Source organism: Dipteris shenzhenensis, chromosome 27 (genome assembly GCF_047967505.1).
Source record: "Dipteris shenzhenensis isolate YYH24624 ecotype China chromosome 27, Dip_SZ_1.0, whole genome shotgun sequence".
In the NCBI taxonomy this organism is placed as follows: domain Eukaryota; kingdom Viridiplantae; phylum Streptophyta; class Polypodiopsida; order Gleicheniales; family Dipteridaceae; genus Dipteris; species Dipteris shenzhenensis.
Genome location: NC_141622.1, coordinates 17,801,256 through 17,828,839, shown reverse-complemented (window position 1 = coordinate 17,828,839; position 27,584 = coordinate 17,801,256). Strand labels below are relative to the sequence as shown.

The 27,584-nt window shown below is 40.8% G+C and overlaps 3 pseudogenes; all 3 read left to right on the top strand.

The window, feature by feature from the left end:
* The first annotated feature begins 813 nt into the window (after positions 1-813).
* On the top strand, positions 814-1,587 carry LOC147883965 (uncharacterized; annotated as a pseudogene).
* A 660-nt stretch (positions 1,588-2,247) lies between these two features.
* LOC147883964 (uncharacterized) lies at positions 2,248-2,810 on the top strand (annotated as a pseudogene).
* Positions 2,811-2,982: 172 nt separating this feature from the next.
* On the top strand, positions 2,983-4,524 carry LOC147883963 (uncharacterized; annotated as a pseudogene).
* The last annotated feature ends 23,060 nt before the right edge of the window (positions 4,525-27,584 follow it).

Here is a 27,584-nt window from a genome sequence, read left to right as displayed (position 1 = left end):
TCTCCCTGCTCTCCCTGCTCCCGCTCTCCCCGCTCTCCCCGCTCTCCCCCGCTCTCCTCTCCCGCTCTCCCCTCTCCCCTCCCCCGCTCTCCCCGCTCTCCCCCCCACTCTCCTCCCCCGCTCTCCCTCTCACTGTGCTCTCTGGCAGAGGATTGGGCAGATTGAGTCTCAAATGATTCATTGATTCAAGAGCAGGCCCTCTACCCCTGCTCCTCGCAGCCCACTGACCACGCTGCAAACCTCGGAGTCTGTAGACTCCTTGTACCTCCCATTGCCGTTGTTGTGCTGCTGCTCGGTCCTACAAACTCCTGCTACAGAAGCGTTGGTTTCGCTTGGCCTTCGAGGCTCTTGCTCCTTGGACTCACAGCTTCCATTACGTTCGCTAGTTGCCTCTGGGCCTCGACTACCTCGTTCACTCCTTCTGCATCCAAGGCTTCCAAGCCCTCCCTCTCGGGTTTCGAGCCACATGCCCTGCCATTTTCACAAGTCACAAGTGCTTCATCTCTTTCTTAAAAGGCAATGTAACTACTCATCTTTTCCTCTGTGTTCTTGTACTCTCTTTGAATTCTTGTAGCGTACCCCCTCATCAACCTTTGGATCTACAGAGCTAGTCTCTTCAAGCCCCATCATCTCGTCAAGTGCAGCTTCAATTAGCAGCATCACGATCAAGCTCTAGGTATTTTCTATTTTGAAGCCTCTTGGGCTTTCTTTGTATGCTATTGAAGTAACACTGGGGCTTAATTGACCTTGTAAGTCTATTCTATGCCATGCGATGACTTCTTTTTTTAAATGCATTTGTGTCACATTGGCAGGATGGTAAAAATAAGAACTTATGAGAGGAGGGGGAGAGGTGGAAGAGGAGAACGAGGAGGTAGGAGAGGTGGAAGGACAAGTAGCAAGAGGAGTTTGCAAGTGGAATCTACACCTAATTTAGAGTTTCAAAAAGAGGTTGAAATTGGAGTTGAAGAGGATAAGGAGATGGAAGACTTTGAAGACACTACTATAATTGTGGAGGAATCTTCTAAGAAGAGAAAGAAAGAGGATAAACAACTGGATGAGGAGTTTGAGCAAGAGTTTCCTGCTGCACTTGATATTGGTCAGGGGAAGGATGTTATTGAATCTCTTGCAATCAATCCTGGAAAGATTGCTCCCTTGATCCCATTATGTCGTTGTGTTGTAAACACAAGAGTGAGAGGCCTACGAACTGATATGGATAGCCTAAAGCAAGCTCTAGAGGCAGAAAAATATATTCAACAGAAAGGAATGTTTATTTTATCTACAACACTTCCGGATGGTGTTTCATAAGAGGTGATAGATGAAATTGAACAATCATGGGATTCTTGTTGGAGGGATGTAAATGCAAAATTTGAGGTATAGATTGTTGATGATGCTGATTGGTCATTTTTGTCTCGAAAGATGTTTTTTGTGTGGGAGGGGAATCACCGGACTGTTGCATGGATGTCTCTAATCGAAGAGAAATTCAAGACATCAAAGGCATGTCATATTCGAGTTTTAGCAAGTTTTATTACTCCAGAGAAAGAAATAGAAATGAAGCTAATATCTGCTCTTCAAAGGTTCAATCTGTAAGTGTGAGTTCTTGCTCATATATGTTACTTTTTATGTGTTACTTTTTTTTGAGCTTTTAAGGGTTTTGTGAACAATTCTTAATATGTTTGAAGCTATATATTTTTTATTTTTCAGCCTTAATGAAACATCAATTATTAAAACAAATCTCAAGGATTATTTGTACAACACGAAGACAATGTGTTCGTGTGATGAGAATGAGTACTTATCACTTTTTTCTTAGGAAGAAAAAAAGACACTTGAAAAGCATAGGGCAAATGAAAGCAGTAAAGGATCAAGCACTTGGTATCCTTTGACATCTCTGATGCTAGGGAGAATGGTATTTGCAGTAAGTTTCATACCATTTGTCATGGATGTCTTTTGAATTAGAACTAACTACTTCATTGTACTCATTCATTTCTTTGGAATATATTTTAGCCACTATACAAGCAAGATTATGAGGCAAAGCTAAAGGAACTTCAGCCAAATTTGAGTGTTGCTGATATGGAGAAAGCACTTAAAAGTATTCGAAAGGATGTGAATCTCAAGTACAGTTGAAAAATGATCAAGGTATGGTTGATTTAATGATTCTTAACATAAAGTTGATTTTTTAAAGTGTTCAAATGTTTTTTGAGATTGAGAAAGAACATTAAAAAAGGATGTAAATATGATCTTTGCTAGAAAATGATCAAGGTATGGGATATGCATGTATTGTATGATCAGAAAATACACTTGAGTGTGACGATTGCATGTATTGTTTATATGTAGATTCTATCTATTGTCAAACCAACAAATGGTGAAGATTGGTTTAATATCTTGTGGAGCCTCCCATTTGATGATAAATCCTCCATTGTCACATTGGAAAAATTGTATAACATCTCCATTGCAAAGGTCTCCAAGGAGACACAACTAGCAACCCTCAGAATCTTAGGGTCAGATTCAAATTTGAGAATAAGTTATGGGATGCCAAAAGCTGATAGAGAATTCATAAAGTGGATGGCGAAAGAGGCATGGATGGATCAGTTGCTTTGTGAATCTGAGAGGTTACTCTCTCAGGTCTTGGTTGCTAGTCAAAAGCTAGCTTTGTGCTTCCTCAAGATCCTACGTTGAGAGAGTATTTTGGGGAGATACAAGCAATGAATAGACTTGAACTTTATGAAGATTTAAAGGATTCAATGACTGTTGCTATAGCTGCAACAGGACAAATGGAGATGACGAGGGCATCTCGACGATTGGTATTTAGGTAAGCAATATATGTTTTTTCCTTTCCAATTAAAAATCCATCCTTAAGTATTTCGCTTTTGTACTAAGACTCTTATTGTATGCAGATTCTTGCAATCCTTAAAAGCTATTGGTAAGATTGAAAAATTGTTGCCCATATGTCGAGTATGGACAAAAATTCAGGACTTAAAATTCTATATGTACTCTCCAAACATGATAGAAAAAGAAGGGAAGCAAGTGCTCTCTGAGTGGGAGAGAAAGAACTGCCTATGGTGGCTCGATATGAAAAAAGGATGTTGCATCGAGGAGGAGGTAGAGCTGTACACACAGCATAAAAAGGGAGAGATGGGTTCATCAAGCTCAAATTCAGTCCACGAGGATGATGTAGTCATTGAGATTCAAAAAACACTTGAGAAGATGACTAAAAAGGACAAGGATTCAAGTATGGAACTAAAGAAGGGTGGTAGGCCACCAAAAAATCCTGGTACTAATAATGGTAAGCCCTCTTGATACTAATAATGGTAAGCCCTCTTGGTCTTTTTTCAAGCTGTTATTTGTTTGTGTAACATATGTTGTTATCACTTTGTGTCTTTACATATGTGGTGTGGATACAGATGTGCAGGTACTACAGTCTACACCCATTTTGAAAGGATGTAAATGGAAAGATAGGTCTATCCGCTTTTTGTACATTCCATTGGCCTCTCTAACTTTGAATCGGAGTGGCACATGTGATGCTTCACATTGCAAGGTTTGGTGCTATGATTATGTCGAGTTTGGGAAGCAATTGTCTGTCTCAAACTTCACACAAGCCTATATAGACATGAAGGAATACTTTGTGGGTCTTGGAGGTGAAAGAAAAACAAGAAATGGTAAGAGTGTTGCTTGGGCTGCAGATTTTGTCATTCTTGATCTGCCTACATAGCTAGAAGCTCCTAGAGTAGAGGATTCCACATCTCCATCTTGGAATTTATTAACAGAGGACCATGTACGCTACTCCTTGCTAGTAGCGGCCACAGTTGTTTCAGATTCTAGCTGGATCCTAGTTATTTGTGCCCCTCATGTTCTTCATTTAGTTGAGCGTTATGCTAGGATCAGCAGATTGGAGTTTGCATGTCGAAAGTACATGCAATACTTGGATGCATATTGTACAATCAAAGTTGGTGGTATTGATCATAAGGTGAGACAATTGTCTTACAATGACCTGTTGAAAGAATTTATGCTCTTGTATAATGAAATGGCTTGTACTAAGCATAAGTTTAATTCTTTTCTTGTCTTTAGGTGGATGTTGTGGTTTTATGCCTTCTTCATCGGGCTGGTATGTCTTGTGTTTGTAATCCTGAAAATGCTTCCATGGTTGGTACCAAATTGGGCATTGCTTTTGGAAGTAGTTTGTTTCATCATTATTTACCAACAAGTGAGCAGACTATAAAACATGGAGAGAGTATTCCATGGAGAGGTGCATTGGAGAAGGCTCCATGCATGATGTTGTAATTCTTGGAGTTGTTGTGTCCAATTTCTGGACATGTGGTGGACTTAGGTGCTGGGACTGGTTCTATGCAAAAAGCATGCGTGCATTCTGGGAGAGCATGCTTATCTATTGAGAATGATCCTGACATTTACTATTCTATATTGCAACCATTTTTGGATGGACAGAAAGGAAAGGGAAATGTGTCAAGCAACTATGGGACTCTAAATGATTCTGAAGATGTGGAAATGGTTGTTAATCTCCCAGATGACTAGTAAGTATGTTACTCTTTTGTTTTATCTTTTTAAACCTATTTGTTGGAGAATATTATTATCAATGAGGCATTGATATTGATTGATCTATTTTAGCTTTTTGCCTTCTTATGCAGGTGCTATGGCTGAGATGATGTGTAATGACATTGCATTCAATGCCCCCATCAAAGAGAGAAGGCATCATCGCAATATCTATGTGGATGACATCAGTAAAGAAGATTAAGTCTAGTGATTTGACATGAGTTTTTCCCTTCAAGCAATTCATATTGCTTGTGATGCCCTAGATTTGAACATGCATAACTTTTGTGGTGTCTTGCACCTATTTCATTTGCTAGAGATGTAGTAATCATATTGAAGAACTATTAGTACATCATGTGAGCTAGAGATGTGACAATTATGTCATATCTTACTTAAGGTTTGCATGTCAAAACTATGAGAGGTGTACAAATGATCATCATGGTGAATTGAATCTTAAAGTATCTCCTTGATGCAACTAATAAATGTTTCAGCATAGATGCATGCAAATTTGCACCCTAAATTCTTCACCATGTGACTTGCAATCATTTCATTAATAAATCACTATCTATCATGATAGTATGAATGATGGATGATATAGGTGGAGGGTGTTGAAATGAAGTAGACATAAAAAGTAGTTTTGTGAATAAAGGGATCTTATAAGCCCTAAATACTATTGAAAAGAAATGTAATTAAATGTATATAGCATCTTTGTGGGGTAGTTTTATGACTAAAGGGTGTGTGATGTTAGCGGCATGTTTGTGGGGTAGAAATGTATATAGTATATTCCTGGGGTAGTTTAATGACTAAATGGTGTGTGATGTTATGATAAAATTGTCTACAAAATCACAATATAGGCCATGCTCAGAAAAATGTGCTCAGACCAAGATGCTCAGAGAAAAGACATACCCCTGGTTTAGGACGTCGATCATAGAAGATTTTCTGGCATCTTTGAGCACGACGCAAGTGTTCAACAACATTTTGTTGAAGAAATGAAAGAGAATCATGTAGATAATCGGCCCATTGCTTGGTTCCTTGTGCTTGATCGTATCGACGTCAATCATGCCGATTTCAGGAGGGAATTTGCATGGTTGACCATATAGAGTTTCAAAAGGACTCATGCATGTGGACTCTTGAATGGCAGTGTTGTATGCTGCAACAACATACGGAAGTGAAACATCCCAATTTGAATGAGAAGGATCTACATACATAGCTAGCATGAGCTTGATGGTCCATTACCTTTCGGTCAATCCATTACAATCAAGATGATAAGAACTAGTGAATTGTTGTAAAATGTCAAGACAATCTGCAAGAATGCAAATCACTTCAGACTTAAAATTTTTTCCCTGATTTGAGAGAATCTGTTCGGGACAGCCGTGTGGAAGAATGAGATTTTCCAGGAGAAATTGTGCAACTTCTCCTATTGACACCGTTTTGAGTGGTCTGGCAATAGTCCATCTGGTCAGGTAATCAGTTAGAACAATAATGTTTTTATTGCCATGAGCAGAAGTAGGAAGAGGCCCCATGATGTCGTAGGCCACTAATTCAAAGGGCCTAGAAACGGAAGTGGACGTCATATTACCAGAGGGTTTTGTCATTGGAGACTTGAACGATTGACATGCAGGACATGATTGAAGGAAAACATGGAGGCTCTTACACATTTTGGGCCAAAAAAACCGTGATTGAATCCTTGTAAGGACCTTCAGAAATCCCAGGAAGGGGCCCCTTGGCTTCTGAGGCTGAAATCTCTTTGAACCTTGGGTTGGTGCCACAATCCTCTTGCTAGTATCCACACCCTTCCCTTTTTCTACCATAGTCTGAAGGAGGTCTTCCCTTAGCAGTTCAACCACGTAAGCTGAATGCATCAAATATCGGAGCTTCGTTTTCTTTGGATCAATGCTTACTTGAGTTCGTATGTTGGGAAGCAATCCTGCTCGATACTTCCGAAGCTTCGTCTATTCTGAAATTTCTTTGAAGGGTGTGATCTGAAGATAAGCTGTCCACAACTTTTGATTATATGTCTTGATGGTGTCAGAGGCTGCCATGCACACACTTTCCCAAGTTGTATGAACGTCATTAAAGAAATTCTTGGGCAAAAACCGCTCATAAAACTGCTTCTTAAAGTCTTTCCATGTCTTTGGAGCCTCTTCTATAACTAGAAGAGCCCCCCACCAAGCACTGGCACTATTTGTCAGGTGAAGACTTACAATCTTTAACTTGGACTTCTTGCGATAGTGCCCCGTTTTGAAGGCTATATCAAACTGACGAATGAATTGCAAAGCATTTTCAGTGGCTCCATGCTTTCCATTAAAAGTAGCGAACTTGACCGACATACCACCTTCCTTCGAGATCTGGATCTCCTTCTGCGCTTATAACGAGAGCGTCCCCGGGATGCAGAAGAAGATGAGGAAGAGGAAGAAGTAGAAGAGGAACTGGAAGAAGATGGGCTTAAACTGGGAGATCTCCTTCCATGCTTTCGGCTTTGTCTCCCATGAGGCTTCGAGCTCCTCCCTCTTTTTCTTGAAGTATGACGCTTTTGGTGTGATGCAGGACTCTATGAACACTTCCTTGAAGAATGTGAATGCTTAGGAAAGTCTTTTGATGGAGAAGTGAGAGAAATCTCTTGATCTCCCTTTTCTTTTGTCAAGGTTGAAACTTGCTTGGTCATCATCTCCTCGAATAGATGCTGAAATCGAGGGTTTCCCTTCAAAGGCTGAAACTCCCTGATCTTTTCTTTCACAAATCCTTCACTAAGGTCATCTTCAGATCCCTTAGAATGCTTCATACTGGATTGTCTAGAGGCTGAACCGGGCCTTTTGGTAGCTGAACTCCCGTGCTCCGAAACCATGATGTGGGAGATGGAAAATTGAACCCACCGAATCAACTTGACTAGGCCTAAGTCAATCAACTGCAAAGCCCCTTACTCCTTTTAAGGAGGTAAACGCTTGCGGGTGAAGACGGGAGCCGGCCCAATGCACGACGAAGTATGGGTGGGCGTGGCTCTTGGTTGTATGGTTCAACCACTAGTCCGGGGTGTGGACCACAATAAAAAATAATATAAGCGATTTTCTATACGCAGCAAGCCTACTCTGAGTGCCGTGCAAACCAGCGGATGCGATTACGAAGGTCTCCCGTTATGCGCCTACAAACTGGTGCGATTTCCGTGGTCTCCCGTGTGAAGATTGTGGGAGAGAGGGAAGGAGTCTCACTTATGGCTTTCTCACATGCACAATGGGGGAATACACACAAAGGTGGAGGCTGAAAACAATTTTCCTCTTCTTAGTTGTGAAAGCCAAAAGAACTCAAGTACAAAGAAATAGAAGAACCCTATATGTGGGTCTCAAACCAAACTCAACTAAATAAGGTGGCATACTAACTGAGCCACGAACTAGTGTAGATAAGGATAGCTGTCATCATCCAGCTATTATTCGTGGGCGGTGTACCAACCGCATCTCCAGCTAACAAGTCGGTGACATAAATACACAACGGTCACCCTGGCACATCGCGAGTGGAGCTCGATATCTCAACACCCCCCCTCGAGCTCAATCCCAATTCCTGCACACCAAGCAGGTCTCTGAACTTGCACAGCTTCTCTGCGCCCAATGCTTTCGTGAATATGTCAGCTACCTGATCCTCTGTGCTGACATAAACTAGATCAATAAGACCTAGTAAAACCTTCTCCCGCACATAGTGATAATGCACCTCAATGTGCTTTGTTCTAGCTTGAAAGACTGGGTTCTTTGCCAAGTGTATGCTGCTCATGTTGTCACAATAAATGACAACTGGCCCATCTGTAGACTGATGCATATCATAGAGTAGCTTATGCAACCAAGCTACCTCACATGCAGCCATTGCTGCACCTCTGTACTCAGCCTCTGTGCTCGACAAGGCAACTGTAGGCTGTTTCTTGCTGCTCCAAGTGACTGTAGCACTCCCAAAAGAGAACACATATCCACTGGTAGATCGTCTATCAGAAATACTACCAGCCCAATCAGCATCAGTGTATCCATGCAACTGTATCTGAACCCCAGCCTCATAAAATAGTCCATACTGCAATGTGGACTTCACATACCTGAGTATGCATCTAGCCGCATCCAAATGCGGTTTCCTTGGAGCCTGCATAAACTGACTTACCAACCCAACAACATAGCTCAAATCTGGCCTGGTAATAGTCATGTAAATCAAACTTCCTACTATGCGTCTGTACATAGTAGGGTCTTCCAGAAGCTCACCTGCATCTGCGCTCAGCTTCACATTCTGCTCCAAAGGAACTGAAATAGGCTTACAGCCTGTCATCCCATATTTGGACAGCATGTCCAATCCATACTGCCTCTCCAAGAGCTGTATCCCACTTGGTGATCTAATCACCTCAATGCCCAAGAAATAACGCAGCTCTCCCAAATCCTTCATCTCAAACTTCTGCCTCAATAGCATTTTCACATGAAGGATATCTTCATCACTATCACCTGTGATGATCAAATCATCAACATAAATGACTAGCAGCATAATCCCTTTCTCTGTTTTTCTCACATAGAGTGAGAAATCTGCCTTGAAAATCTGAAAGCCAATAGTGACAAGATACTGTCCTATCTTGTCAGACCATGCTCTAGGTGCTTGCTTCAAGCCATACAAGGCTTTCTTCAACCTGCAAACAAACTCAGGATGAATAGCATGAACATAACCTGCTGGCTGCTCCATAAAGACCTCTTCTTGCAAATCACCATGCAAGAAGGCATTCTTTACATCCATCTGATGTAAAGACCATCCCTTTGATGCAGCCATAGCAATGGATGCTCTTACGGTTGCCATCCTTGCAACCGGGCTGAAAGTTTCTTCATAATCAATGCCATATGTCTGTGTATACCCCTTGACAACTAATCTTGCCTTGTATCTATTCACAAAACCATCTGCATTGTGCTTGATCTTATAAACCCACTTACAGCCAATTGCATTCTTGCCTTTAGGCAAAGGCACCAATTCCCATGTAGCATTAGCATCCAAGGCATCCATTTCTTCATCCATGGCTTTCTCCCATTTTTCATTTCCCATGGCTTGCTCAAAAGAAGTGGGTTCTGGTTCCTGTATCACTTTGACCATATAGGCATAGTGAATGGCTGTAAATCCATCATATTTCAGCCTATCCACAGGATACCTAACCCTGGTAGACCTGCGCAAAATAGGCTCACTTCCAGGTGCTCTCAAAACATCCCTGGTCTTCCTTGCTCCAGGTGTAACAACAGAAGGAATACCCAACTCATCATCAATGCTCTGTTCTGAGCCACTGGATTCACCATCCACATAAGAGTGACCTGCATTCACATCAAACATAGGCTGATCTACCTTCTCTTTTCCTTTTCGTGATACTTGCATACCACTCTCTGCATTGCTTTGAGGAGATTCTCCTGATCTCAATCTGCCTGTCCATGGTGAAGTATGTGAACCACTGCTAGACGACACTCCAGGTCCACTAATATTTTGTGATTGCTGCTATGAATTCTGTGCAGCATTACCATTTTGTGCATCTACATCAATCATCACATTTACTGGTTTATACCAGCTGCTCATCTCATCAAAAACATCTCTGCTCACTGTAAACTTACGAGTAGAAGGGTTATAGCATCTATACCCTTTTTGCTGCAGAGAATAACCAATAAAGATGCACTTCTCAGCTTTTGGATCCAACTTGGATCTCAACTCATCTGGCACATGGACATAGGCAATGCAACCAAAAATTTTCAAATGAGAAATATCTGGTTTCCTACCAGTATACATCTCCTCTGGCGTCATGCCATGTATTGCTGCAGTGGGAGTCCTGTTCATTATATAAACTGCTGTAGCAACTGCTTCAGCCCAATAATAATCTGGTAGATCTTTTTGATTTAGCATAGCCCGAGATACCTCTCCAATATGCCTGTTTTTCCTTTCTGCAATTCCATTTTGCTGTGGGGTATGACTGCATGAATATTGCTGCTTTATACCATGCTTCTGCAAGAACTTTGCAAACTCATTTGAGAGGTACTCTCCCCCTCCATCTGACCTTAGGCATTTTATTTGCAGGCCTGTTTCTTTTTCAACCATAGCTTTGAAAGCTTTGAAGTGCCCAAACACTTCACTTTTCTTTTTCATAAAATACACCCAAAGTTTTCTGCTGAAGTCATCAATAAATGTGACAAAATAGTGACAGCCTCCAATAGATGCAGCTTTAGTAGTCCACACATCAGAGTGGATTAATTCCAATGGCTTTTTACTCTCTTGAACATGCCTAGGAAAAGGTTTCCTTGCTTGTTTTCCAAATTGACAGGCTTCACAAACCTTGTGCATTTCTGCAACCTTGAATTTAGGCAATCCTGCAACAATATTTTGGGCTTGCATTGATTTAAGTCGCTGTATATTAACATGACCAATGCATTTGTGCCAGATATCAATATCTGCAACTACACCGGTCCCATGTGCAAACATTGCTGCACTCAATTCAGGCATGTCCGCATCCAACGTAAACATTCTGCCCTTCTTCTTTCCTTTTGCTATCAAGCGACCATTATTTTTCATATCCTCAACAAAGCATCCATGAGGATTAAATCTGACCTGCAAGCCCTACTCAACTATCTGACCAACAGAAACCAGGTTCTTGGTGATGCTCGGGACATGAAATACATCAGACAAGTATTTCTTTTTCCCATCCTGCATAGACAAAGGAATTTTGCCAATCTGCACAATAGGATATGCAGTATCATCACCAGTCTCCACAAATCCTGGTTTTTCCATTTTCCTTGCATCCTGCATCCATTCAACATGACCTGTCATGTGGTTTGACGCACCTAAGTCAACATACCACACATCATTGCTTTCTTCTGCACTTGTCACATATGCTGCACCATAAACAAATGCTCATTTGTGTAATCACCCTGTCTACTAGAGGATGCATAATTGCCTTGCTGCAATTTTCCATTCATAATGTCATTCTGCTTTTTGTAGCAGTCCTTAGCCATATGACCCATTTTGCCACAATAGTAGCATTCACATTAGGAAAAAAGGGAGCTCATTTTGGGGCCTTTTACGGTTTGGAAAAATAAGCTCTCAACCAATCAATAGAAGGCCAACGTAACGTTGAAAATTCACGAAAATAAGAGAAAATAGAAAAAAGAAACAATACTTTATGTAAGTACAAGCGTGCTACATTAATGAGGAGATTGGTTTTTTATTCGTAGAAGATCTTTGGACAAGAAGATAGAATCTAAACTGACATTTTATCTGACAAGATCCTTCCCGCTTCGACCTTCCTTTGAATTTTCAATTATTGTGCCGCCTTTCGTGCGAAAGGTCTACCATTCTACACCATTGCCTCATTGTGCAACTGCCTTCCTTTTCCAAAACTGCTCCCTTGATCGTGTTTGGCGTAGAGTAAGATGTTTCTCGTCAACTGTCTGTTTGCCCACTTTCTCTTTCTTGAAACTTCAAATTGTTATCTTAGTTACATTACTTTGCTATTCTTACAGATTCAGAAAATCTCCATGGTGAACCAAAACCACGGCCGTTCTTGTGCAAGACGCTCTGTGGATGATAATGCTACGAAGGCAGAATTATACCAAACATCCTTACCCCGTCGACCTGCTTCTTCTATTTCGTCGGTAGAGAATTCAAGTACAGTCAAAGCAGAAGGAACTTGGGAAAGGTTTAGTGTTTCAAAAGGAGCATGGGTGCTCATGCAACCTAGCAAAAGAAAAAGACCCCAGACAAAAAACATTTTCTTGGCATCGTGGAAGGGAAGAGTACGAGATTTTAAAATCACCAAAGGGAAGATATTCGTGAAAGAAGTTTTGATTCAGCACGTGTACATGCATAAAGAACTTGTCTTGCGAGACTATCCAAAAAATCTTCCGCAACACAGGCCTAATTGTATATTTTTCTATTGTGGTTTTTTCCTTCATGAGGTGTATGGATTTTTAAGATGAAGCTTTCTCTCTTAACTTATTGACATTCTTGTGTTGTTTTATTTCAGATTTATATCCTTCATCGTATGAGACATGGCAAAACATCGATTGTATTCTGGGATTTATAGATGTTCTGCATGGATCGATAGGAGAACAACAATACCAAGGTCGATGTGCAACAGAGCTAGCTCAATCGGGTATATTTTTTACTGATCATTTTTATCACTTGCTGGACAAAGCTAACACACATGGTGTATTAATAAAACAAGACCTTCCGGCGTGGAATTCGGTGGATTGGCCTCACCCACATTCTAGTGTTACAGAGGCATATAGGGCGAAGCTTTTTACAGAAGTACAGAAAGCTCTGAGGCCCAATATTGCCACTAGGATAGTAAAAATTTCTTTGTGCATGCCTCTCACAGTTTTTGTAGACTTGTTTAATACCTTTCCAGTAAAGGTTTCAAAAACAATGCTCACAGTTAAAGCAACAAATTCGGCATGCATGCCACAATTTTTGGATAAAGGTTGGGATAAGAAGACATGTAGTTCAGTGTTTTGTGAGGTGGTCCAACCTTCTATGCAACTGAAGTACATGGTTGCATCACAAAATCTTATTTTCTCTTTTTATTACAAGCGCAGTCGAATGCTAGGTTCAAAGCTTGTCCCAATGGACCAAGATGAAGAGTCGTTTGGTGCACAAAATAAACTTATTGATATTGATGTTCTTGAGAATGGTGATGTGGTAGCCAGTATCTCGTTAAGAGAATGTTGCTCCCTAGCTCAATTACGCAGTGACATTCTGTTTGAGACTGAAGGTTCTATCTCAAACGACTTTTTATTTATCTACAAGAACAGAAAGGTACACCATCTGATTTATCCTAGTCTCTATAAGCATTGCTATTAGTTTAATTTACCACTCTAATTCATATTGCTTTTTTGCAGTTACTCAGAAGAAGAGAGAGCTCAGTTAAATGCAAAGACATAGAAAATTTTAAAATTGAGATCACACATACTCCATAAAGAAAGGTTTTGTATTCAATCAAGTAAGATTTTGTACAGAATTGTTTAGCTGAATCTGTAGAACATATTTCTAACATCCATTTTCTATTTATGTACAGTTTCATCCAGAGGCTGCTCTACATTTTCTGGAGGATCTTCTCTCTGCTGCTCCATCCTGTCCGTGCTCCATCCTGTCTCCTCCACTGCCCCAGAAGCCTCTCTTTGCTGCTTCTCCACCTTCTCCTCAACATCAACAGCAGGTCTTTGCTCCTGTGTCTGCTCCTCCTCAGCACTCTGTGATTGCTCCTGTGGCTTCTGGTCCTCAACATCAGGTGCTTCATATGTGGGATCAAGGTGTATGACACCTTCTTGTACTTTAGAGCTTTCACCCAGCTCCACAGTAGCCGCTACAATAGGTTTGGGGGAGGCATAGCTCAAAAACCTCAAAATTGTATGAGCTCTAAAATTATGTACATAGTTGGGGCTGAAGCTATCCTCTTTCATCTGCAATGGCAGAGGATAATTTAGAACACTTTGTATCATTATGAATTATATTCAAGCTAAATGAAAAGTATTTTTCCTTACCAGATCTGGCTGTTCCTTTTCAAAGTAGCTTGAAAGTATATATTTTGCATTGATCAGCACCCTCCATCCACAACTACTTGAATCATTTTGTTGTGGTGTCTGTACAGTTAGAAAAAAATGTTAGAAACTGTGAGCATCAGCACAAAACAAAATTATTCAATAAGTTCAAAGACATAGCATTTAATAGACTTTTTACCTCTAGACTTAATGGCTCTATTGAATCCAACAGAGAGACATTTGGAGGACAATGATCCAATGCATCTAATAGCCTGCTAATACAACTGCAATATGTATAATTTAGTTAGTATGGTATCAAAATAATGAAGTTTTGAGTTCAGAAAGCACACACAGTACTTACAATTTCAGCTCTCTGTGTGTGTTTTTTAGAGAGTTGAATAGAAAGCACTGCTTCTGCTGGATGTCAATAGACACAAAACTCCAGTGGTCACTGCATAAGGAAAAAAGCATAAGCAAATGAAAGGCTACAAGAGTTCCCAATATTAAAGAAGAATCTTAAAAGAAGTAGTCACCCACATACCTGCTATGATATGGAAGTAGCAAAATGTCAATTACTTCAAAATTGCAGTGTTTGAACCAGCTGGAAATACTCATGGGAGTCTCTTTTGCATCTCTTAATCTAGAAGAAATGGCTGGATCAACAATATGGACTGTATGTTGTACAGAGGGATGAAGCCAGCTTCTCATCATGCTGCATAGGATCAGAACATAATTAGGGTAGGTTATAAAAGAGTTACAAGGAGGATTGATTTGCAAAAAATGTAAAATTTAAAGACACTTACTAGAGCATTGCAAGAATGATAGTATCTGAGCAATACTCATTCTTGTTAGCCAATGCTGCTAAGCATTGTTTTGTCAAATCAAAATCATTGACTGAAACTTCATCCTCAATATGTACAACTACATCAGGGCCCAGCTCCTTCAACCTTCTATGTATGTGTAGCTCCTTCTTTCCAGTTTCCACATCTATCACAGATTTTGTTTCTTTTACTTACTGCTTCAGTGAGTCCTCATAAGCAGCCTTCCCTCTGGTGTTCTTTGAGTGTGTTACCTCAACAACCTTTACCTCATCAACCTTGACCTTCCTTGTAGGTGGAATTAGCAATATATCTCTCATTTTGATGTCCTGCCATTCCACAGGATGAACCAGCTTGTCATATCTCCATCTCACTCTGGACAAAGTGTTGAAATCTTTGGCCATCAAAGTCACCCTGTGAGCATGGGCTGCTACAAGCATTGCATCCTCAAAATATTTCTCCAGGTAATCCTCTGCCATTTCCTGCAAGGAAAGAATGGCAGTTCTATTCCACCTGAACCCAAGGTTCCAACTGTCACAAATTTCTCTCACCAGTCTTTGAAAGGGTGCTTTGGGTATTGCAAAACCTATGGCTTTCTGTTGCCTCCTTATTTCCCTAAGCACACCTGCACCCTTATTCAATCTTTTGGCCTTTTGCTTGAGCAAGCTCATTGGCTTACCCTTCCTGCCATGTGAAGCTCTTCCCTTTGGAGGAACACTAAACTTCTTGGAACCTGTCCCAGCTGCTGTTGCTGCAAGACCTGGTCCTTTGCCAACTTGCCTTGCAGTTGATTTGGTTCTTGCCATCACTCTGAAAAACTGCATACAAAGGATTGGAAAGAGATCAAAGACATGAAGAACATGTTTTTACAAAGAAAAGGCAATCACAGGGGTGGTAGAAGCCAAATAGAGAAATTTGCAATAAAATGCGATATGAGCAGTTTGGAATTTCAAACAGGTCCACATCGCATTTTGCTGCAAATTTTTTAAATGAAATGCTGGTGCACTCCTACAGTGATTTCTATGTTTCTCCAACCAAATATAGTATGAATGGAGGTCATTCAAGAAGATCACATGCAAATATCACACTTGAAGATCTGCATTCCTTCAGTGATTTCTCTGTCTTGGTTTGAGCCTATGCATTTCCATACAGGATGTAATTTTTCTATTTTAGGCAAGAAGATTGCAGAGGCTAAGGGGAGTCACAAAACCAGACATGTTCTCATTAAGAAAAGGCAATCACAGAGGTGGAAGAAGCCAAATAGACAAATTTGCAATAAAATGCGATATGAGCAGTTTGGAATTTCAAACAGGTCCACATCGCATTTTGCTGCAAATTTCTGAAATGACATGCTGGTGAACTTCTACAGTGATTTCTTTGTCTCTCCAGCCAAATACAGTATGAATGGAGTTTATGCAAGAAGACTATAGCTATGGAAGTCAAAAAACCAGAACATGTTCTCACAAAGAGAAGGCAATCACAGGGGTGGAAGAAGCCAAATAGAGAAATTTGCAATAAAATGCGATATGAGCAGTTTGGAATTTCAAACAGGTCCACATCGCATTTTGCTGCAAATTTTCTAAATGACATGCTGGTGCACTCCTACAGTGATTTCTATGTTTCTCCAACCAAATACAGTATGAATGGAGGTTAGGCAAGAAGATCACATGCAAATATCACACTTGAAGTTCTGCTTTCCTACAGTGATTTCTTTGTCTTGGTTTGAGTCTATGCATTTCCATACAGTATGTATTTTTTCTATTTTAGGCAAAAAGATTGCAGAGACTAAGGGGAGAACCCATTGTTCCTGACCTGGAGTCTATCTGTGGATGTGCTGTGCTGCTGAGGAGTAATCTGTGCTGAGGATGATTCTGTGCTGCTGGACAAGATGCTGATGCTGTAGAGTATGGAGGTCCCTAGGGAGGCAAGAGGGCAGAGACTGGAGGGCAAGAGTTCTAAAACAGGATACCACAAAGAAGTGCAAAATGAATTAAAGAATCACTAAATCCCACACGTGTGGAATCTAGTCGTTTTTCACACGTGTGAATGGGACCCAGATCTCTTGGAGTTTGAAATCTGGCACGTGTGAAAGTACACTTTATTCCTTGGAACTTGTGCCATTCATTATTTCATCATGAATACCACAACCACTTTTCCCTCCCCTGGATTCCAATCTCTCATCCCTGCCACGACTCTCTCCTGATCCTTTCTCTCTGATTCTTTCCTGCCCAGCACACTCCATCCAGACTGCAGCCTGCCTGAAGATAGTACTGCCAGATCTCCAGGTTACCTAGAGTGCAAGGTTCAAGCTAGAGAAAGAGCAGGAGATTTACCAGTGCAACTCAATCAGCATGGAAAAGGAAAAAAAAGGTCAGAGTTCTAGTTTGGTTTCAATGTTTTTCAACATTTATTTCTTCCATCCATTGAATTTTTTATGTCCCAATGTCTTCACTCAGCTCCATCCTTCTTCCACAATGTGGTAAATCACCCAGAAATTAGATTGTAGGTAGATATGAACAGAAACAAGAAATTTGCAACAAAATGCGAGGAGAGTGGTTTGGAATTCTCTAAACAGCCCATATCGCATTTTGTTGCAAATTCCTGTTGTGGACTCCTTGCTCATGAAAATTTTCATTCATTCCATTTTTTCTCTTGCATATGAGAGCATAGTGTCCAGGAATCACTGAAATGAAGCAAGTGCTTGATTTGACGTGCACATGAACAGAACTTGAGAATTTGCAACAAAATGCGAGGAGAGTGGTTTATAGTTCTCTAAACAGCCCATATCGCATTTTGCTGCAAATTCCTGTTGTTGACACATTCCTCATGAATAGTATCACTCATTCCATTATTTCTCTTGCATGTGAGATCATAGTGTCCAGGAATCACTGAGATGAACCAAGTTCTTGATTTGACATGCACATGACCAGAATTTGAGAATTTGCAACAAAATGCGAGGAGAGTGGTTTACAATTCTCTAAACAGCCCATATTGCATTTTGCTGCAAATTCCTGTGTATTATTTGTTTCTCACTTCTACCTATTAATTTGCTACCTTTAGCCCTGTGGAGATCTTCCTTGATGATGAGAAATGTTTTTGTTTTGGAACAGCTGTTTCCCAGGCCCCACCTTTCAAGAGGAAGCTGGACTTTTCTGCTGCTATAATAAAACCTCAGCAATCACCAGGTGAGTGATGAGATGTCATGAAGGAATTATCTGGTGATATACAATGCATTCACTGATTGCATATGTCAGCATATAGAATTTATAGTATATAAGTTTTTGAACAGGCAAAAAGAAGAGGCTGGAGCAGAGTGCTGATTCTTCCATCAAAAAACAAATGGAACCAGAAGAGGACAGTTCTCCAGATTTGCTCCTATTTGAGTTTCTTCACAAATGCAAGGCTCAGAGTAACTTCCATTTATACCACAGTATATTCAACATGGAGTTCTCAATGAGCTCTGTACTGGAGCAACACAAAGATTTTCTTTCAGACTATTGGGATGCCTTCAAAGAACTGACAGAGGCAGGAAGAATTGTGGGAGGTGAAAAGGTTTTTGTGCACATTAATCATATTGTCTCCAATGATAGGCTGAGGTACCATGTGAGCAGAAGATTTGACAGCCTGCCTGATCACTATAAATTCAACTGTACTTTGCACACCAGAAAGTGCAGAGTGCTGGAGGAGAGCATGGCATTTCTCATGTACATTGTCTTCAGTCAGGAGTCTTTGGATGAACAAGGGCAGGAAACAGAAGGAGAAGACACATCTGAAGCTTCTGAAAAGAAGGATGTTTCTTTGGGCTCTGAAATGGCAGAGCAAGAAGAAGATATCAACCTTCAGGATGAGGGGCTGCAAGTGGCTGCTCTTGACCTTGTTCAACTGAGGAATAAAACTCTGAGGGGAGCAGAGCCAGTTGAAGATTTTGATGTTCAGAGCAGCAACTATGCAGTGCCCATGCTTCCAGGTGTGTTGATTGGTGGAAAGGATTATGTTTTCCTCCATGATATAGAGTGTATGTTTGATTTGAGGGAGGACTATGCCATTTCCCTTATTGCCCAGGCTTCAAGGCTTGACAAGGAGGTTGGCATAGAGGATGACCAATCACTTCTGGCTTTGGAAACAATGTTTGATCCTGTAGAGGCCCTTTCATTTTGTTTCAAAGAGGCTGAAAAGTTCCAAGAGCCAGATGAAGCTGCCTTCCAGCTCACACAGGAAGCTATGAATCTCTCAGCTCTATACACAGAAAAGACTAGAGAAGAGGCTGTACAAGAAGGGAGAGGGATAAATCTTTGGAAAGATGAACTGCTTGTTGCTGATGAAAATGAGAAGGTACTTCAAATCATATACTTTGACTTCTGCTTAACTTTAGTTTTGTAGGTTGTGTATTGTCTCACTCCAATCCTTTGATATGTTGCAGCTACAAATTGAGGATGACACATTCCTCCAGAGATCAAGTGGAAGCAGGTAGGTTGGGTTTCGCAAAATGTCAGGCCTAGCTCATTATATTCATGATCTAGGCAGTGCCAAGATCTTGATTTACCATAGGCAGTTGAGCAACAATGGAGAAGCCATTGTTTACTTCCTAAAATGTTTGTCCAGGGCTTTAGGTGGACATGCTCTTTCATGGCAAAAGGAAAAGATCATTTTGATAGAGAGGTTGTCTGCCATAGATATATTTGGAGATTATGTGAATAAGCAGGCCTCTAGGGCCGCTTACTTTTTGTCTTACACTTCTTATGCATTAGCATGTGGTGTTAAGGACCCCAAATATCTGGAGGGCTATGGAAAACACCAGCTTGTAAGGTTTCGAGAGCCACCCATGATCGCATCAGGCCACACAGTCCAAGAAGAGGAACAGGTGGAGAGAGCTGAAGAAAAGGATAAAGAGACAGTCGACATCAAGCCAATAAAGAAGAAAAAGACTCCAATCAAGATCAAAAAGAGAGTTCCGATGAACAGGCCCTGGGAGAAATAGGATTTAGTCATCGAATATAGCACAAACATTATATTAAATTTGAACTGATTTGTATAAAGTCTTTGATATCTGGTATGATCTTGTATAAATGATTAATAAGTTGATGATGAAATGATTTGTACATTTACATAGAGTGGTGTCGTTAAATATTAAATGAACAATATATTGAAATTGTAAACAAATTGTATTAAGTTCAGATCATATGTTTCACATTGAAATTTTTTTCATGCATAACACCAAGAGTCACTTATTCCACTAAAAAAATTTCTATTGAATGAGTTTGAAAACATGTGGACATAACCCCAATAAGTTACAAATGAGTCCTATTCATGTTTACTTGTCCATTTATGGTTTCTAAATATCTTCGATTCCCTCCACTGTCTATGTCTCTCTGCTGCAATTGAATTGTCTAGAGCTTGTCTTCGTCTTTGCTTTTGGGCTAGAAGAAAAGCAAGCTTGATTTTGGAGCTAGCAACTTTTCTTTTAGCATGCAGCCTTTGTAGTATGCCTCGGTAAAACCATTGGAAGACTTCCTTCAGACTATTCGCCTTCTGACTCCCTCCATAGTGTTGTGTGTGTCTAAAAAATGCATTACGTGCCATGTAGTGAGACTTCTCCATGCCTCGGGTAGACCAAATAGCTGGGCATCCATACTTTTTGACAAAATAGAGAAGGTGGTTGTATATGATATGCTGTAAGACATAAGAATGCATAGTAAGTAATAAAAAAAAGAGGATCACACTTAAGTAAAAAAAAAAGACAGAACCTTACCATGTAGTGAGTTATATTGCAGGCTGTCCACGCGTCTTTCATTGACTTCCCAAAATGTTTAATTGCCTCCTCAAAGTTCTTGTAATCACTCTTTGTCCATGTTACTTTGTCACAGAACATGAAGAGTTGATCAAGAGACCTCCACACCTCTGCCTTCCTATTTCGTGCTTCCCCATCTGCCTCATGATCTTTCACAGCATTATGGACTTGCTTCCACAATCCATAATTAATCTTTGAAACTGCTCTACCTTGCCTTACTTGCTTACTGTGTTTGGGTCGAGACAAGAATCTTCTTGCCTTAACACCACCAATAGAGGGCTTGATTGGTACCTCCTTGCCATTGGTAGACTTTTTAAAATCCTTTGTGATTTGAACATCTCCTCCATGCAGACCTATATCGGATAACACTTTTTCCAATGCTTGAAGAGCATCCTTTCTATTTTTTTCGGGACGGAGTTTCCAAGCAAATCCAATATATAAAAATACCAATTTCTCAATAATTCGACATAGACCATGCAATGTGCAGATGTGAACATTACATAGTGGAATGTCCAGAATGGCCTTGAAGTCAGGGTCAACTTTATCTCTATTAGGTGCTCTCTTCCACCATTTTGAATCCATTACTTGAGCTGATTCTTTGCAGTAAAGACAAGGAGACTTTGAGTTGCCTCCTTTACTAATGTTATACATGCACTTAAGTGTTTTAAGATCCCCGGCCATGTGCCACTCTACTTGAAAATCACCTTTTCCTGCAACATGGAGATTCTCGCCTTGCACTTGTCTTTTGATTATTGTTGGTATTTCCGTGTGATGAAACACCCAATCTAGTGTTTCATGGTCTTCGGTCTTCACCTGCGAGATTATAGAAAACAAAAGTATTACTATATCAGATTTGAAAACAATGACCAAAATCAAGTATAATACAGCCCATGATCATACCTGGAACGAGCCTAACCACCATATGTGTTTCTCTGACTGCACACTAAAATACTTCGAACTCGCTTCAGTCAATGATGTATCAATCGCTCCATTCATCAATGTAATAGTAACTCTTTCCATTTTCTTTTCCTTTACAACCTCACACTCATCCAGTTTGATAACAAATTTCAAAATGCCTTTGCACTCCTCAAATGTTATTCCATAAAACTCGACCATTCTTTTTTGAAGTTGTTGCAGATCTAAAAATATATTGTTCCAAGGATCATACACAATGGTTCCTTTAACACCATGAAATATTTCTTCAATATGGATATACTGCCCAATAAATTCATCTATACTTTCATTCAAATGACCTCTTATCCTCCACACGGTTGCTGGATTTGGCAGTAAAACTCGTTTAATCCTTTGATCTTTCAAAGTTGAGGATATCGCATGAAAAATCGAACTATATCCCTTCCTGCTAACTCCACTAACATCAAGAGCCTCTTGGATTATAGTGCCATCAACTTGATTATTGGATACAAAGTCCTCTACAACATTGCGTTTGACTGTTTTGTATTTTTTTTCCTCAATCAAACCTTTTGCTACACCGCAAGAAAGCAATCCTTTCATTTGTTTAACAGGAAGAAGGTTCGGGTCCATATTTTCTTTTGCAGGCTCCAATAATTTCCTGTAATAACAACATTATATGACTATATTATTCAGCACCTCCATTCTTATTTTGCGACAATCAACGAAATAGATATAGTCTGGAAGAGAGCCTTTTTGAGTATACAAAATGATAAATTTCAATCTAACCTTGCTTCCTGAATTCGTCGCTTGCATCCACCAGTCCCAGCCTTCAAATTTGCAATGTTTTTAATCTTCCTGCTACGTTGTCTGTCTCCAAGCACGGTTCTCTTCTTTCTTGCTCTTGTCAATTCTTTTTTACTCTTTGAATGCTCCTCGATTTCATTCTGCAACTGCTGCTCCAATTTTGCACGAATGGCTATCTCCTCCATCTTGGCCCCCTTTTCTTGTAGGTACATCATTTTATACGTTTCCGCAAATGCATATTACGCTGAAATATAACCAAGAAGTCCATTTTGTCCATCGCCGGCAAACCTCAGTAATGTGGTGGGATTGACAAATGGAGGTGTAGAGTTTTTTACTTGACATTTTGGATATATGCTTTCGTCGCACCATAAGTCAATATGTTGAAGCCCTTCTCTTCTCATATTTTCCCGCTGTTGAGCATTCAGCACCGTATCCTTTCGTCTTTTTTGTGCTGGAGCATATTGTTCTTCCAAGTCGATGTGAAGATGGTGTAATCGCTTCTTCTCAGATAGTGACTCACTAGTATCGGCCATTTTTTGTGCTCCTCAGGTTGCGAAGTTTGTTTTTCAATCTCATAGTCGTTTTGTAACATGAATCGTGGAAGTGTGGCGGTATCCATGTGAATATTTTGAAAACTTGCAATCACTAAGTTCAGTGATGGACTCTTAATGAAAGACCTGCACACGTCGGCCAAAGAGATGCGGAATCTTTGGTAAACAAAAAAAAATCTAAGAGGATATTTAATACAAAATCGTGTTAGTCAGACAAAAGATTATCTTATTTCTTTTTGAATTGACAGTTCTGTAGTCCTTACTGACAAATCTGAGCCACGTTTCCGTATTTTACTATTTTTGAGGTCTTTTAGGAGAGAAATAAATAAAAAAATAGTGAATTTCTTACAGGGCCCCAAAATGAGTTCCCTTTTTCCCTAATGACATTGCTGTTTGCATTTTGGCCTCTCTGCCATCCACCACGGCCTCTTTGGCTCCCCCTGCCTCTAGAGTTACCACGTCCTCCTGCATAGGACTGGTTTTCTTGCGTTTGCTGCATATTCTGATTTCTACCAGGGCCTGCAGATCGGCCTCCTCTACCTCTGTCTCTACCTCTGCCAGCATTTGAGTAGAAGACAGTTTCTTTTGAAGTTCCTGCTGAAGAAGATGCACCCCCATATCTCTGCTCTTCAGAAATTAGAAGAGCAATCAACTCCTCAAAATCAGGAAATTTTTCACGGACGGCAATGGATGTCCGGAATTGTGCATAATCCTTTCCTAGACCATTCAAGGTCACAGAAACTAAATCGTCATCATCCCACTGGCGACCCAATGGAAGCAAGTGCATCCGCAATTTTCTTCACCTTCATGTGGTAGTCATTGATGCTCATGTTTTCTCTCTCCACATTGTGCAACTCCTGTTTGAGTTGCATTTTCCTGGCTTGCGTATTTGTGCTGTACATTTTTGCCAAAGCATCCCATGCCTCCTTTGGCGTACTTGCATCCTGAATATGCACAATCATGGAGTCCGAAATACTGATAGACAGCCAGTACATAACTTTCCTAGCTCTCTCATGCCATCCTTTAAATGCCTGCATTTCCTGTTGACTAGGAACATTAGGAAGAACCGGTTCTTCTTCATTTCCTGTAATGAACTCCCAATAGCCTTTTCCCCTCAAGAAATTCGTCATTCTGAACTTCCATGCCTGGAAGTTGTTCTTGTCAAGCTTTTCAGTGACAATCTGCGAAAGAGAATCAGATGCCATTACAGAACACTGCAAAATATTCTGTCACTGCAAAGAATACAGTTTTTGCCTCACACGGGCAGATCTGCAAAACTGACGAAAGTGGTATTTCACCACACAGTCACTTCCTAGTGACGATTTTGCATCAACAGGCAACAAGCATGAATCTGCAACTCCCAATATCTCTGCACACAGGCATACGATGCAATTTCTGCTGCAACTTTTCACCGACCCGCAGAACAGTGGTCATACAGCAAAAACAGGGCCTTTTTCTGAGTGCCTGCGGAGAACTTCCGCCTCCAAAACGGGCCCCGAAACGGCCTCAAATCAAAAAATTAAAGTCACTAAGGGCGTCGCCCTTACCCGCAGCATATACTGCGCTCTCGCCACACCGCGAAGGGCGTCTCAATCTGAGACAGTGCACTCTTGCACTTCTGGCTGTGCTACCTGCAGAGATTTGCTCCCAAACTCGAAATAGGAAAGCAACACTGGTCCTCTTACCAGGACACCACGAACTTGGCTTGCTTTCTTGAGCTCCTTACCACGAACAAGGCTCTGATACCATGTGAAGATTGTGGGAGAGAGGGAAGGAGTCTCACTTGCGGCTTTCTCACATGCACAATGGGGGAATACACACAAAGGTAGAGGCTGAAAACAGTTTTCCTCTTCTTAGTTGTGAAAGCCAAAAGAACTCAAGTACAAAGAAATAGAAGAACCCTATATGTGGGTCTCAAACCAAACTCAACTAACTAAGGTGGCATACTAACTGAGCCACGAACTAGTGTAGATAAGGATAGCTGTCATCCAGCTATTATTCGTGGGCGGTATACCAACCGCATCTCCAGCTAACAAGTCGGTGACATAAATACACAACGGTCACCCTGGCACATCGCGAGTGGAGCTCGATATCTCAACATCCCGATATGCGCATGATGGATGTCTTTGCCGAATCTGTGGACCGTTGCTCCTAAGGAAAGTAGCAAAACCACACTCTGATACCACTGAAAACCCAAATCGGATGAAATCGCAATTTACTTTGACATCGTGGGACAATTCGCAATCAATGCGAGACTCCTCTGAAGCAAACCGCAGTATCTGGGGCAAGATGCCTTGCACTGGAAATATCGTACACTCCTCAGGAAATTGTGCTCAAGCTGTAGAAACCGAATTGCCAACAAGATAGAGTGCTAGGAGAGAAGGGTAAGGAGCAAAACACAGCACTAGGGCCCATAAATAAGGGCTGGAAACCCCCCCTCCCCCCCCGAAGGTCTTTATTGTAATAGAATAAGGCTTTCTACAACTGGCTCTCACAAGAGCATGGAGGACTAAGTACAATGTGTGTGTTCTAGAGCTCTGAGGCTCTTCTTTTATAGAGAGCTTTCTAATAAGCTGGGGCTAGCTTTTAGCTTTTTCCTAAGCCTAAATTAGGCATACTTTTCTTAGAAAGATGAGCTTTCCCTAAAATCAGCTTTAGGGGGCTTTTCTTGGAAATTGCCCTGGAATTCTTGCTGATTTGGCCTTGTGGGGTCCTCCATAAAGTAGGTGCCCACATCTTGGTGCTTTTTGCCTTGTAGGACCTGCTTTTTGCACTTTTCCCTTAATTCTAGGGCCTTTTTGCACTCCTCTTGGTCCTACACATTGCCACAAACAAAAACCAACACTTTAACCCGTTAAAGGTTAGACTAATGCATGCATTCTAGTTCTTGGACTATTTCTAGTCCCTTGTGGGCGTCCCCATAGTTCTCTTTTACCAATGCAAGGCAAAAGTAAAAACAATAAACTTATTCTTGGTTAACCAACTTCACCATTCTTTGACTGAAGTCAATTCTAATAAAGATTAGTCTTTATTTTCTTAGGAGAAGTCCCAAAATGGTGACAGCTTTCCCACAAAATCTTCAATTGAGTCACTCATATATTTGCTCAGCATCATGCCCCTGATCCCCACAGAGACAAAACATACCCTGGTTCTTAATTCTGCTTGCCATTATAGCAAGTCAGGTACCTCCTTGAAGAACCCACTAGAACCACCTCATATCCAGTGTCTTGAACTGGACAAGCAATAGCTCCAAATGCTTCTACCTTGAGTGAGAATTTCCCATTTGTCTGTTTTTTAGGCTTTCACCCTCCACCTGAACAAACACTGTGACTAAATCATGCAACGAAATCAACATAAATGCACAGTAACAAGACCCTGGTTCTTCATTCTGCTTGCGATTATAGCACGTCAGGTGCCTCCTTGAAGAACCCACTAGAACCACCTCATCTCCAGTGTCTTGAACTGCCCCATATTCCGTCTGGAGTTGGCCTTCCTCATCCTCTTCCTCCTTGACAACCTTGTTCTTACCATGATCTGAGCAACCTTTGCTGTCCTTCGCCTTCACATAGGGATCTTCATCTTCATGGTATTGGACATGAGCATTGTCACAATGAGGTCAATGAATCCAATCTTGGGGTTATTGGGTATAACAACAACTCCTTTTTAAATATCAAACTCTTTTTCTGATCCACATTATTCTTCCTGCAGTCACACACGAGTGGTCTAGATCAATCATAGTAGTAGCACTTTCTCTGTTTCTTGCTCTCAATATCAAAAGAGTCGCCATACATTTGAAGAATCTTTCCTATTTTAACCTTGCTGCTATACTTTCCCCTTTTCTGGAAGCGATAAACGCATTCTCATTGCCAACTTTCTCTTGCAACTTCAACCCCATTTCTTCCTGGAGCAACAAAGGAAAAACCTCCTGAAAGGTGAGAGATCTTTTTCCACCTGTCAAGGTAGTCCCTATCTTGTTGAAGCTTCATGGAAACTTGCTTACCAAAAGCATGGCTAGCTAATTGCTATCTACTTTCTGAACAACTGCCGCCAGTTGATCCTTGAGAATCTTCTCCTTGACCAAGGGGCCATTGACAGACTCTCCTTCACCCATTGTCATCATAAATAACTGATTCTGGAGTGAAACTATTTGAGTCGCATTGTTAGTCTTGCATAGGTCTTCGTATCTTCCAGGCCTCGCAAAGTCACCTCGGCCAATTGAATATGTAGAAAGCTTCAGACCAGTTGAGTGTAGCTTTAATCATAGGCAAATAGCAACTTAAACCTATGGCCATAGCTATGCACACCAGCCACTGGTTGCCTACCAAGGGACCTACTATGCTCACCTGATTAAAGGTCAAACAGTGGGTACAAATGCTAGCGTGTGTGCACACACGCATATTTCTTGACTCTTTAATTTTTTTCTTGAAGTGAACAGATGCAACATTATGCCAAAATAGTCGGTTCTGTTATTTCCTATTCCAATTTGGTAATGAGCGAAAAGCCCATGAATATAGGATCACACGAGGTATAAAACACAAGGAATACAATTTGTAATGCTGGCATGTCTTTGTACACATGATGTATATATCGAGAACAAAATCTGCCTCAAAATTGTACCAAACACCTGCAGCAAATCTCAGCTGAGGTAAGGCACCACCATGAG